The 14,532-nt window shown below is 36.3% G+C and overlaps 1 protein-coding gene across 1 annotated transcript in view; it reads left to right on the top strand.

Moving 5' to 3' along the window:
- Positions 1 to 14,532, top strand: part of atp11a (ATPase phospholipid transporting 11A) — a 39,432-nt gene that overhangs the window by 3,237 nt on the left and 21,663 nt on the right. The window lies entirely within an intron of this gene.

Genomic DNA, 14,532 nt, shown 5'->3' on the forward strand with positions numbered 1-14,532 from the left:
GGCTGATGGAGAACTAGATGTGTTCACCGTAGCATGAAGAGCCACTGCACTTATTCAGCCGGCGCTTGTTCAATTCTCATGTTAGTTTTTTTTTTTAGACTGAAAGTTTTCAGAGTGCTGCGATTTATTTATTTTTTTTCTCCCCTTTTAGTCAAGTCGCTCATCCGTTTTGCATGTCGTCCTCAGTGGAAACTGATGCAGCACTTTGAATAATCTTAAAGATTAGAAGAAAAGCATCTTTTTAAAAGCTTAAGTAATGTTACTTGTGGTTGAAGTAATGGGACATTCGTAGCTGTAAATGTCCCATTTAAATGTTCAACCAGAGAAACCCAATTTGGTTGTAAAATGTACAGTAGCAACAAAGATATCAAATTGTTCTACACTGTTTTCTACCACACATTTTCCTTCCACTTAACTTTCCTTTGACATTCTTGTGTACAGCAGCTGCTTTAGCACTGATCTTTTGTGGCTTTCTCTCCATGTCAGTGCAATAACTGTCAAGCCAGCAGTCTTCCTCATGATTACGTAGGCCATAACATTAAATGTCTACAATGTAAATCATTTTCTTATTGGTCTTTTATATTGTAAAGTTTCCCTGGTAGTTGAACTTTGTTAGCTAAAATTAATTGGAATACATTTTTGATACACACCTCCCTGTGTGTATACTGAGTTTACTTTGTATGCAAGCTTAATTTTTTGGCTTGAAGTACTGAAATACGGCTGAGTGACTCCAATGCACTTTACAGAGGAATCAGTGGTCACTGCATCTCTCAGCTTCAGAGGTTACAGAACGCTGCTGCACGTCTCTTAACAGGTGCACTAAAGTCTGACCACATTTTCTCCCTTCCTGTCTTTGTGTGTATTTTAGGATTAATTTTAGAATGAACTGCATTTGTTTTTAGTGCTTAATGGCTTTGCCCCGCCCTGACTGTCCGAGCTGCTGCATCCCTCCACTCCCTCAGGTCAGCAGCTCCTGATCACGAAGCGTGAGCTCAGAGGAAACCACGCTTTTGCTGGTAAATTACGGGATGACGTTCCCTTGGACAGCAGACAGGCTTCTTCTCTTCTTAAATACTTTATCTTCTCTCTGACCTTTGACACCATCTGAAATGTTAACTTTTAAGTTGTTTAGCTTTTTAGCTGCTTTATTTTATTATTTTTATTCGGGGCTTTTTAAATTTTTTTAGGTACTTTTCATCTTAATATTTGTTATGTATCGACATATGTACACCATTCTGTCTTTTTTTTTTGTTTTGTTTTTACATACTGATTGGTAAAGGCTTAAAATTCTTCATTTTTTACATTTAGAGTTTTGACTTGAGACGTTTTTTGGTCAATATAAGTTTCTATAATGTCTCTTCAGCCAGTTCCTGTTCGCCTTCCTTTTTTAATGGATTATATATATATATATATATATATATATATATATATATATATATAAAAAGCAAAATAGTTTCTTAATATTTAGTAGCTCTGGATCCAAAAGAAAAAAAAAAAACGTAATTACTGGAGTATCTCCATTAATGCATCAACTCAGAAACTGCAAAAACACAAAATCTTAATTAATTTTAATTAATTAAAGTAATTTTAGTCTCTTTTCTGGTGCAAATATCTTAGTGCACTTAAAATAACACAAAACTAACTTAAAAGTAACTTTTTACCAAGATATAAGCGCTTGTTTTAAGTCCATTTCTTAACATTCATAAAGTACTAGCTCCATTATAAATGAGCTTACTCCTATAACTGGTTTTGAGTCGGTGTTAATGTTCCGTCATGTTGAGAAACCGAACCTCTTAATCATCAGCATATCAGTGTCAAGTTCAACAGACTGCACAGAAATTGCTTTTAATACACAGAAAATCTAATAGACCTAATGTAAAACAAGGTGTACACATATAAGCCGTCTCAAATGCAACAGTAATTTATTTGCATTAGCGCTGTAATGATTTTCTGATTATTTCTAGCGAAAAGTACTCGGACATTTATTTCCATCTGTGCTCTCAGCTGCAGTTTCACCATTACCTACATAAGCAAGAATGATTGCCTTGGATGTAGCATGAAGAGATCAATGGCAGTGACTGTGCAGGTTTAGTTCACGCGGTGGACATAAAACAACTGGCTTGTTAAAATCCCAGGGTTTCCAAAAACATTTTCCACCTATAATGCGACATTAAACCTGTTCAGGTCATTTAAAATCAAACTGGAATTGTTTAGGGGAAAATTAGAAGTATAAAAAGTTGAGAGTCCCAAATATAATTGAGAACAAATACTCTGATGTGAATCCAGAAGATGTTTGCTGCAAAAACAGGAATGTGGAGGTTTCAAATACTAGTTAACCATCAGTTTTATCGGTCCTCAGAGCATACGCTAGCTTCACCTGAACAAGATTAAAGTTCTGGATTGGCCCAGCCAAAGTCCAGACCTGAATCCAATTAAAAATCTGCAGGGTGATCTGAAGAGGCTTGTGCTCAGGACAAGCTCACAATCTGACAGATCTGGCCACTCCTTTCCAAAATGATTGAGCCTCATAATATAATCAAACCATATCATCTTAAGTTTTATTTTTGCTTTATAAAATATTTTAGTCTTCAATTTACTTTGGAGTTCATAGCTTACATTAAAGATGAAAAAACAACTGGTTACTCTGCAAAAACACAAAATCTTACCAATAACGTTTGTCTAGTTTCTTAGTTGTGTCTCATTTTAAGTGTACTGACGTACAATTAACTTCTCAGCAAGATATAGGAACTTTTTTTAAATCAATGCTACTTCAATATTGGTAAAAAGTACTAATTCCACTGGCAGATTATTTCACTTGTAACATGGGTAGAAGGTCTTGTTATAAGTGAAATAATTTTCCAGTGGGCCTAATATTTATTTCCATCAATATTAGGTATTATTAACTTAAAACAAGCTTTTGTATCTTGCTGAAAAGTTACATGTAAGTTAATTTTGTCTGATTATATGCACTAGAAATTAGACAAAAATACTTGGTAAGATTTTTATTTTTTTTTTTTTTGCAGTGTGCATCCCAAACAAGTATCAGGTCATCTGAGCGACTGTCGAGATAAATTAATGAACTCAAACAGGATTTCTCTTCCCTCTGGCTTCCTGCCTTCAACTCGTGGATTAAAGGGTTACTGGTGGGCATTAGGTCCTCATCCACTTAATCCAGTTTCCAACACTTCTTTGAGGTCTGTTTCTTCTCTTCTACTTTTGTTTCGTAATTGTTACTTTGGCTAGCTCCTAGAATTAAGCTAATCAGCACACATCTGAGGCATAATGAAATGCTTTAGGGAGAAAAACATAGTAGCATGAGGCCATATTACTGGGAGTAAAGTAGTTGTTACTGGATGCTGGAAAGCAGGGAGGTGGAAGAGTATTTAGGTGACGCAGAGGGCAGAGGATCGCATGAATTCCGTGGCTCTGTCTCATTTTCAATAATTCATGGGCGGACTGGTGCACAATGCAGACGGATGTTTGCGCAGCCTGCTATTGAGTCATGTACAATAGTACAGCTCAGTGTAGCATTCAGGAAACACCAGGGGTTGCTTGAGGGGATCCCAGGGAAGGACAAGAAGGTTGTAATTGACATTTACCGTCCTTGTGCTTCTGTTGTAAATATGGAAAGGCTTTATTTGTGTTCAACTGGCTGCTAATGGGAGCCATGAGCATTGACTTGTAGAGAAAGAAGATCCAATTTCCAGGAATTAATGGAAAGCACTGTTTTGTTTTGTTTTTAATGCAGTTTTAGGATGAGCTTTTAGCAAATTTGACATTTGTAAGACATTTAGAGTAAAAACACAATTATTTTACTTTTACTTTTTGCTAAAGTTGATATGCGTCGAACCAAAACATCTAAGCATGTGCCAAGGCTGCTCAAACTCTCCTGAAGAGGATTATGAAACAGGATAGACTTAAGGTCTTGATTGCTTTGCCAACGTTGGACTTCTGTTACTTTGAAGGGCAGCCATGTAGTTGAGGCTTTTTAAAGTGGCTTTTAAGTCATGCTCATGTATGCCAGCATCAGCAGGTTTCCTCTCAGCCTCATGCTAATCATTAAACACCTGCTTATCCATTCTGTCTACAATACACAAAGTGCAGTGGAGTTGGCCTCTTTGCCTAAAGGATTTATAGACTCTCACTAAGCCATTGGGTCCTGGGATTGTTTCACTGCCTGACTGGTTTTTACTTGCCTCCCACATGAGCTCATGGGAAAAACTTGACTTGTTGAGTCTCATTAATATTTTACAATCTGCAGGATTGCTAAGATTACCAAAATATATTAAATATCACTTGGTTATAACTTAATAAAGAGAGATTCAGTGGTTTGCTGTTGGATCTACACCGTGTTCCAAATTATTATGCAAGTGATATTTTCTCAGATTTTCCTAAATGGTCAATGCAAAAGATGGTCAGTATGATTTTCAAGTCATGAACTATTACAAGATAAATCAAATTTTACTGAACAAATCTCTGCATGAGAACAGTATTTTTTCCAAAAATAAAAAAACTGAAGATGGACTGATCCAAATTATTATGCACAGCAGATTTTCTAAACATTTTATGGATTATAAAGAACTGCAAACGGCCATTCTTTGAATGAGAGTTGCACAGCAGTCATCAGTGAACAAGTCTGTTTGAAAATTAATCTTCATGTATGGCTGGACCCTCTGCAACCGGTTCTGCTTGTGAGTTCTGGTTAGTGATGGCCCAATATTAGGTTCATGCACCACCAGCCTCTGGAGGATCCTCCACCTTGAGGTTTCAGAGGCACCAGCAGCTTCAAATAACTGTTTGCTGCGTTTTAAGGGCATTTTAACAGCTGCTCTCTTAATGCAATGAATTTGTCTAACAGAAACCTTCCTCATTAGGCCTTTATCTGTACAAACCATCTTTGTTCTGAATCAGCCACAAATCTCTCCACAGTACAACGATACTGTGAAGAGTTTTCGTTAAATATCTAATGTTTTCATATCTTGTCATACGGCACTACACTATCTGATGATTTTTATCAGCAGAGATCCTTTCTCTTTCCCATATTGCTTGAAACCTGTGGCCTGCTTAAAAATGTGGAACATCCTTCTTAAGTAGATTTCCTTTAATTGAGCTCACCAGACAAACTAATCAACCCAGCTCTCTGAAATTAATTATAGTGATTCAAAGAGCCCTGACACACAATACCATCTATAAATTTAACAGAACAACAAAAAATTAATCTTTATGACACTCAAATCCAATTTGCATAATAATTTGGAACACGGTGTAAGAATAATTTTCCTCACTTTTCAGTTACTTTAGCCTCATAAAAAGTTTTACATAACTCAACTAAGGCACAAGTATGAAGTATCATACACATATTAATTTACATATTTTCATTTTTAAACAAAACATCAAGAAACTACAGCTTTTAAAGTATTTTCACCTGAGTTGCTTGTGTTTCTGTGATTAGACACTTCTGGCAAAAAAGTTAATTGTGTTAACTGTATGGCACTAATGATGAACATTAGTACTGCTAACACTAAAGTGCTACTCCTGCATGGTGTTTAGCAGAACCTAATGCTGAATGCTGAATTAACTTAATCTGTTATTACAAAGTACATTGCCCTCAACAGGGTCAAATTAGTTCCTGCACACCAACCTGTAGTTGCACTTCAGAAAGTGATTCTCTGGAACATTGAAACACTTTGACTGGAAGTTGTAGCTCACGAACAGTGTAAGCCTCATTAAAGACTCGTGTTGGAGTCTGAAACGGTGTATTACAGCCCTCTAGACAAAGAGACAGATGATGGATAGCCCTGAGTTAATGGTGCATAAAGGCCTCTATCTAAAGAGAGAGACCAGTAGAATAGATGGAGGTGAAGAGAGAAATGGTTTTGAACTTGGGCCATCATTTTAGCATTGCTCCTGGTTTGTAGGAAAGTGCTGATGGATGCACTTTCATGTTCAAAGTATAAGAAAATGATGGCAAGAAGGCTGTTTCCAAATCCTGATGATGCAGCAGACATTTACCTCCTTGCTGCTGCTTCTGTTATCCCTGGCCTCTCATTGGTTTGATCGTGGCATTAGCAAATAAACATTAGACGGGATTACCCATTATTTTGTTACAGTAATTCTGGCATTTGTTTGTGTTTCCTTCCAAAAGCCCTGCTCTGAAGCTCAAGCTGAACATCATTGGTAATGTGTTTAATACAGGGCAGCAAAGTGCACGCTGTAGGAATAGGAGGTATTGCATTGAACTTTCAAAGTACTCAAGTGGATTCCCCTAAACATTGATTGTTCCGTAACATTATCAATGCACTTTGCAGCCTCCATGATATACAGATGACTGTGATCTTCGCTAACGCTGTTTGGCTTTCAGTCTGGCAGAAAACTGAGGCACAGGGAGAAATTACACAGACCAGATTTCAAATTAATGTGGTTTGTCTGACTAAACTGAAGAAATTGTTGGTCTGCTTTGATCCATTACATTAAACAATTATAATATACATACATTATGCAATGTATAATCATCGTCTTGTAAAAGGTAATTTATGTATCACTTTCCAAGGCGTAGATAATGAAATTCGGTACAAAAAGGGGAAAATCTTCAAAAGAAAAAGCTCCAAGAGGTATGATGTAATTAATGGGACCAAACTTGCATAAACATTTATCCTTTAGTGCTGCATTACTCAAAGGCCCAAATCACAAACCAAATTGTTTTTAGCTGCCACGTGTAGCATTTTAGCATAAATAAATAATCACCACATGAATATTTGAGCATGATTGCCACAGACTGAAGAGGGCACCACTAAATTTGCAACCTAGTGGTTGGTTGTTTTCTCTCTTTTTTTCCTGTCTTCACTCATCATATACCCAAACTGAGCTTCAGCACTGAGGGAGACAGAATTGGCAATCAAGTGCAGTCCATTAAAACCATTATACCTTTCTGTTCTTTTTGTTTGTTTTTTTAATAACAATCGTACTACTGGCTTCAATAATTTGCATCAATTTGAACTTGTGTGAAAGACTTTCTTCTTATGATTTTTAAACATTTGTGTTAAATTTCTAAAGGATCAGGGTACTTTCATGGCATTAGCACGAAATGTAATTTGCTGTAAAACATGATCTGACTACTTTTATTTTAAAGGATAAATCAATGATTTCTTCTAGTACAAAAAACAACATAAACAATCTAACATGAATTATTTTACAACTGTTGGTTCTCTTGGATTGTTTGGAAACTAATATGTTTTTCCAATGCATGGCTCTATCAGATTGTTAAGTAGTTAACTCTCCTTGTTTTCTGTTTTTAGTCTTCGTAAATTGTTTTAAAAGGTGTGAGAAGTTATTCAATAGGAAATTGTGTTTTCTTTGTTGAGACATGTTTGCAGCTCATGCAGGCTGCAAGAGATTGTGACATTTTGTTTTATCCTCTTGAAATTTCAATAACAGCCTGGTGTGTCCCATGACGGGACAGATGCTTTAATTTCAACTTTTATTTTAAGAATAATAAAACATGGTGTGACATGTCTTCTGCTCCTGATGGGAACAGTTAGCTGGCCACTCCATATCTAACTTTATAAGTAATCATGCTATGAATATTAGTTGCGATTTTTGTAACCATGATTTATTTAAATAAAACCAGAAAATGCAGAGAGGCAACATTTATCAAGCTGTAAGTATAATGGTGACTTTTAGTAACAGCATGTTTCCACTAATCTAAGCTATAATTTTCAGGAATCTATCCCCATAGTACCTTTTCCATGTCAGGTGACCAGCCTCATGAGAACCTCATTATGCTATTAGGTTCCCCTTCAATCCCTTAATCTGTGGGTTTTTTTAAATTTCTTTCCCATGGAGATTTAATTCTCAGCTGAAGATGAGCAATGTGAAGAAATCTCATTGCAAGTTACCAAATTGTGTTTATTATGTTGTTAGAACATAGCACAGCCATTTATATATTTAAAGTGTTAAAAAGGGATCAACAAAATGGACAGAATGTGTAAACATGCTAGAAAGAGTCAAGAGTAAAAAAGAAATATATATATATATATATATATATATATATATATATATATATATATATATATATATATATATATATATATATATATATATAAAACAGCTCTGGTGTCTGTACACCAAGTGAGCAGAAACTGTTAATCTGATGTTCTCTGAGCAAACTGACTGTCGTATTTTTCTCCTTTCCCACTGCCTCATTCTCTCAAACAATGAGAGTGAATGCATCTGGCTTTCTCTGTGACGTGAAAGGGCAGCAGGATTCATGGGGACAGAGCAGAGAGCAGTGAGGAGAAACCGGACCCGACCAGAACTTAACTGAAGGCAAATAAATTTAACGAAAGCCCAGAACTGGCAAGATTTCCAAAAAACAGCTAAAAATATTTGGTTGGAGCATTTGGTTTTGTAATGTCAGAGGAATATAGTGCTGAGTTGTACTATATTCAGTTTAGCACTATTCTAAACAAATAAACAACTTGACATTTACCAATTTAAATTTTCAAACTGGTAGGCGTTTATAGTAGAAAAGTCAAAAGGCTAAACTTAGTGACTGCTAAAAAATACTGAAATGAACAGGTGAGAATTGTCTTTGCTAATTTATTTTCATCCATAAGGAAAGTTCAGTAGCTTGATATAACTTTCTCTGTGATTATTGTTGACTTGTAGAATCCAGGTTAATTTTCTTCTTTGAGTAAATGGGATGGAGTTATAGTTTATCTCTCCAGATTTAAAAAATAGTTCCATGAAACATTTTGACTGCAACTTGCATGATTTTGTATTTTTTGTAGGCAAAAGGTCAGATGTTGGAAAGACACTGCGATCATTGGTTGGAACAGTAGGTCAGGAATCTGAGTAACAGCATGTAAAACCTGTTTAAAACTGAAACAAAGAAGGGAATCTCCATAAAGATTTGACTTTATCTGTTGATTCTCCTATGATTGATTTTTAAAGGCTGATGGAGAACAACGGGGGAGAAAGTTGGCTGAGCTGGTAATCGGAGAGAAGTGAGGTAGCGATATTAAAAGGTCATGAAAATGTGACTAATGAGGCAGAGTGAGGCCTCGGTAAAAGCAGCTGTGTTGGAGTTTGACGAAAACTAAAGGGATTGGTAAGAGCAGCAGAATGAAGAGACTGACTCAGGTATGCCTTTTCCTCAATATTTCTCTGTTGACCTGCTTTCTTTATTTGGCAGCAGTAATCTGGACAGCTGATAAAATCAGGTCTCTTAGCAATATTTGAAACCTTTGATGTTCCTGACAATAAGCATGTAATTGTTTACACAAGTAACAATTACTCAGACTAAAAGGTTACAAGTCTTGTATAACTAGAAGTTGTTTCTTCTGCCTAATGACTGTTTTCACTTGCATACATCAGTGGTTTATCTCGACAAACCTTTTTTCTTATTTAGTTGGACTCATCCATGTATGAGTGCATGCACGCATGTGTAAATGATTATCTGCAATGTAAAATCCTGTAATCAAGCGACGTTAGGAAACAAGACTATTTATAGAAGGAAAGTGTTCAGAAGTTGGTCAATAAAGGCTGCAGAAAAAGCCTTTATTTTAGGACATTTCCTCTGATCTCATCAGAGTTTTGGAGATGGCATTGCATTACTGAGGGAAGTGAAAGCCCAGACACATGGAGATGAAATATGTGCACAAGAAATGTGCCGCTTAATAGTTCTGTCACCCTAAGGAAAACGAATGCCTGATGACCAGCAGGACTGCAGGTTACTGCTAATTGTCTTAAGTGCTGTTCACTGTAGCTTTATACAGGTGCAGCGTTATAAACATTAATAATTGAAAGAGGGTTTTTTTACATCAGTGATTCAGCTTAAAAAGTGAAACGTATACATTACTCACAGTAATGTAGTTCAAGAACTTGCTTTTTTAATGTTGATGGTCTCCGCTGTATTTGACATATTTAAAGCGAACATAGAATGAAGCTCCGCACAAAATTCCCATGTTCTTCAGGGTGTTTTTATTACTTTTTGATTCTGTTGAAAAGATTTGATATAACTCAGTTTGATTTTGTGTCACAACATGCATCAACACTTTGCTTCTTTTGGCTCTTGCTTCATTCTTGAGGAAAGACAGTTTCTGCATAAACAAACAGTTGCTGCATTAAACTACTTCCCTCGTAGTTTCTGCAATGATCTCTTGACGTCGTCACTTCTGATTTCACAAGCATAATCAGGTGATCTAAGTGTTAAGAGCTTCTCAGAGTCATGCTTGTCATCACCGGAGCATTAGGCCGAGTCATATGGGGCGTCACGTGAGCGACAGCGGCACTCCCTTCAGAGAAGGCGAGTACGACCAGCATGTTTATGGCTGTGACACCAGACGAATGGCTTCGCTTGTCCGCAGGAAACCCACAACAATTACTCTTCTGTTCAGCTCAGAGGAGGAAAGCCATATGTCTGTCTGCTCCCTGGCTCTTGTTGTGCATTATTTAGTGTAATATTATAGCTTAGTCAGTCTCTAATGAGTTCTTCAATTCTTTCTCTGTGAATATTTGCACTTTTTCATGATTTAAAGATTAACATAAAAGCCTGAAAGGCATGTGAAAACGAGCTTTCCTCTTGCCCCTTTTTAGTTTATGCAATACAATTTGCAGATGTAAAGCCCACAGTAGCAAAATTTTAATGCACTAATTTTGATCCTAATATCAAAAACAAAGCTGTACCAAGTGTCTCCTACACGGTAGATAGGAAAAAACTTCTTCTGACCCACATTGCTAATGGAAGCAGGTGAATGTCTATTTCAGTTCTTGTCATCTCGTGATGAATAATCTCCTGAGATTTTTCTGTCCTTCCGTTTACTCACACATATTTCCTTGTTTTTAGTCTTCATTGTTCAATGTATGATTTGTTTATTTATTTTAACCTTCAGTTTCTATACAGGCAAAACAAAAAAGCTTCACTATAATTCCTTTAACGGAGTGTCAAATTTAGACAATCTATACTTTGAACTGAACCAACAACACATGTACATTCTAGTGTATATTGAAGACTTAAGGATGAAAAATGACAACATTTAAGAGAAATAATAGTTAACTTGTTTTATTTATTCTAAAACACCATCTTTCATTAGTCATTTGTCTTTGTTATAGAGTTAAAAAAAACAAATGACTGTGATGTAATGTGATTAAGATTCATTAAACTCAATTAAGATTTGTAAATCCGTCTCATTGTCTAAAAATCAGTTGGAAAAATCACACAATCTTCACCACAAGACAAAGAACCACTCAAAAAATTTATACATTAAAAGAATGTGCAATAAAAATGTGATTTCTTCATATTATGAAGATTCCAAGACTCCATCTTTGAGGAATAATTTACTACTTACGTTTGTATATTTTGCTGAGATATTGTCAAAACTATACATCAGTTTTTTGTGCACTACAATAAAAAATAACTCAAGGAAAATTTTTTATAATTTTTTGTTCCTTTGGATGACCTGAAGTCAAGCTTGTTTAAAAAAGGAATGACTATCCTGTCTAAATTATTATCTCACAAGTGGTGGTTATACATTTTGAGATCTTTTAAGTGGTAACCATCTTGGTTTCTTCCCCTCCTTGTGTTGTTAGTCTCTTATCCAGGCTAGTAGAGACTTGCAGGTGCAGATCTATGGCAGATGTGTTTCCCACACACTAGTGCGCACAAGCGACAGCAATGCAGAATTGCCACTGACTGATTGACAGCAACATTTCTCTCGTGTGATCAAGGCATTTTGAGTGTGCGGTATGTGAAAACATAAAATCCCCCAGACAGATTGTTGATTAATTTGTTTATTTAGCTAGTTTTCTCTGTATTCTGCCGTTTCTTTCTGTTGTTGCAGTTGATGTGGAGACTGAAGGTAACATCAACTCACTGCCTGTTTTGTTCAGCTGCGAGAAAGGAGCGTCACTTATAAGCTGTTGCATTCAGGTCACCTACTTACTTGCAGTCATTTGCAGGAACACCTAACCAAGTTGGATGTACTTTTTGAGAGGATTCATGTGGGTTTGCCTTCGTTTGTTCTTCATATGCCTGCCTGGAGTTTAAGATCAAAGACTTATGATTTGCTGTTTAAGGCTTTTGAACTTCATATCTGGACTTTCATCAAGTTCAAGTCATGCTTGAACTTGAACTTGAACTTATCAGTATTTACACAAGAAGTGTATTTAAACGGAGATTAACCCTCAAGGTGCTGTGGGTTTAGTTTCCTGACTTTCCATTGGTTCCATTTGAGCCAATCAGCACCAAGAAAATAAATGCAGCTCTCCAGATTGGCTGCTTTCCAAATATAGTGCCTCTGTATTTTAGCTTCCCTATCTGGATTTTGTTTATAATATTTTAGATATACTTCTGGGGGAAAAAAATCCAGCAAATAATTAAAAAACGTGTTGGTTTTTTTTTTGTATAAAATACTGAAAGAAAGGATTATGCATTAAGTCTTGAATCCTGAATCTCCAAACAGCCCACGCCTCCTGTCACGGTTAAAAGCAGAACAGTGACTTTTCATAGGTGGATGATGAGGATTTATTATTATCGTATTCGGCATGGCCTGTTGGCCCGGCTGAGGCTGAACGAGACAGATGGGGAGCACAGCTGCTTTCTAATCCGTGGCTGAAGCAACACAAACACACTCCCAGGCTGCCACACACAGACTGGGTGTCACAGGTAGGAAATATTCAACAGATTTGTGATGAAATGAAAACGGAGGCAAATTTTATTATTTTTTCCAAATCCTTGTCAGTGCATGTTATGACACAGTCATGGCCGTGTTTGACACCTGTTTGTTTAGAAAAAACCTTGTTTTTTCTGTTATCTTTTTAGCTAAGTAGAATTTGAGAGCAAACTGTGGCTTGCAAGCATCATCCTAGGACACCCAAAGTAGAGAAACGGTGCATAAATTAGGTGTGTGTTTTAGTTTTTGTTGGGATTTTGCCTGTTGCAGTTGGAGATAAACCACATTAATAATCAGCTGAAACAAGAACGCGGTCATGTGAAGCTGCAGACAAACGTGGGTTTGTGTGTTTTACTGTGATTTATTTATTTATTTTGTTGGTTTTTTGGGGGGTTTTTTTCCAATGTCCTCCAAATGTTATCAGGGCTTGGCAGGCGTCATGCAGAATTAGCTCTGGCGACAGGGCCCCAATGTCACAAAGGGTTTTCTGGGGCTTTTGCTTGTAGAGCAATTAGAAAAAAAAACTGTTTAATGAATAAATAAATGAAATGCATCTATCATCCTTAAATCCACCTGCTTATTCTATCCAGGGTTGCAGGGCAGTCATATACACCACTGTAGATCAATTATATTCCTTATTCCCAATTTATTTAGAAAATGTAAATAAAAACAAATGCAGATGAAAACTATTAAAGTTCAGATTTTGTGCTGAACCCCTTAGATTTGACCTTTCACCTGCAAGAACAGTTTTTCTGGAGGTTCCTTCAAAATGTCAAAACATAAAAGAAAACTATAAGACGTATATAACCTGGCCAGTTGTCATAGTTACAGTATTTTTGTTTTGGCTATAGTGACAACGTGTTTATTTATTTATTTTGCGTTTTTTAGAAAAATAATAATTTTTTTCTATTTGGGTCTTTGAGGCGACATAACTATCATATTACTTCAAGATTGTTTCTGATTGGCTAATTAATACCTTCTAATACCTAATTAATACATTCTCTCCTCCCCTTCTAGTTGATGCACTAGTCTAAAGAGACAAAAGTAGAGCAAATGACCCAAATTCTACCAAGTAAACTTCTCACATTTCTGATCGGATTCTTGCATCTGCCAAAATAAAAAAATAAAAAAAATATCTGGGAAGATGAGAGAAAACAGGGACTGTCTTTCACAGTGATGTAAAAATTACGACTTATTCACATTTAGCAAACATCAGGTTGAACAATAAGGTTTTGTGGTAACAGTTCTAAATGGTGCTAAAAAAATTACAACAATGGAGCTGAAAGATGCTGAGCTCTAAATGGGCTTTTGTGTGTTTTTTAAAACTATTAAAAAGAATATAATCTTATCACTGAAGTCTGTATAAAGAATAAGTATCATACATTTTTCCATACAGGCTCTGATCTGAGAGGGAGAAAATGGCTTTCTTGTTAGAGAAAGCCTTTTCAGCCCTGATGGTAGTTCCTGATGAAACTACTTTGATTTGAAACATTCACAAAATAGAGCTTTCTTCTTTGTTGCTTTTTTATGTAGAAGCATTTTTCTGTAGTGAGAAAGGCATCAGCAGCCTTTTCTCGGTCTTGCAGCTTTAAAATCCTTCTGCAACTAAAGTTGATTTCTTTTTCTTGTACCTGAATCCGTTTGTCTTTATTAGAGTTGGTGAGGGTGTGGGCGTTTTTTCAGAAAGCGTGGCAGTCGGTGTGAGTGGGTGGGTCCAGCTCTTCCTGTTTATTAGGCGTTCCTGATCACAGCGGGGCTTCAGTTTTCTGGCTCTAATGCTTCCAGGTCCACATATAGCAGTGTGGGCTATTTGTGAAGAACTGGCACACTCACACTTTGAAATTGGATGGCTAAACTCTTA

This window comes from Gambusia affinis, linkage group LG24, assembly GCF_019740435.1.
Source record: "Gambusia affinis linkage group LG24, SWU_Gaff_1.0, whole genome shotgun sequence".
NCBI classification, from domain to species: Eukaryota; Metazoa; Chordata; class Actinopteri; order Cyprinodontiformes; family Poeciliidae; genus Gambusia; species Gambusia affinis.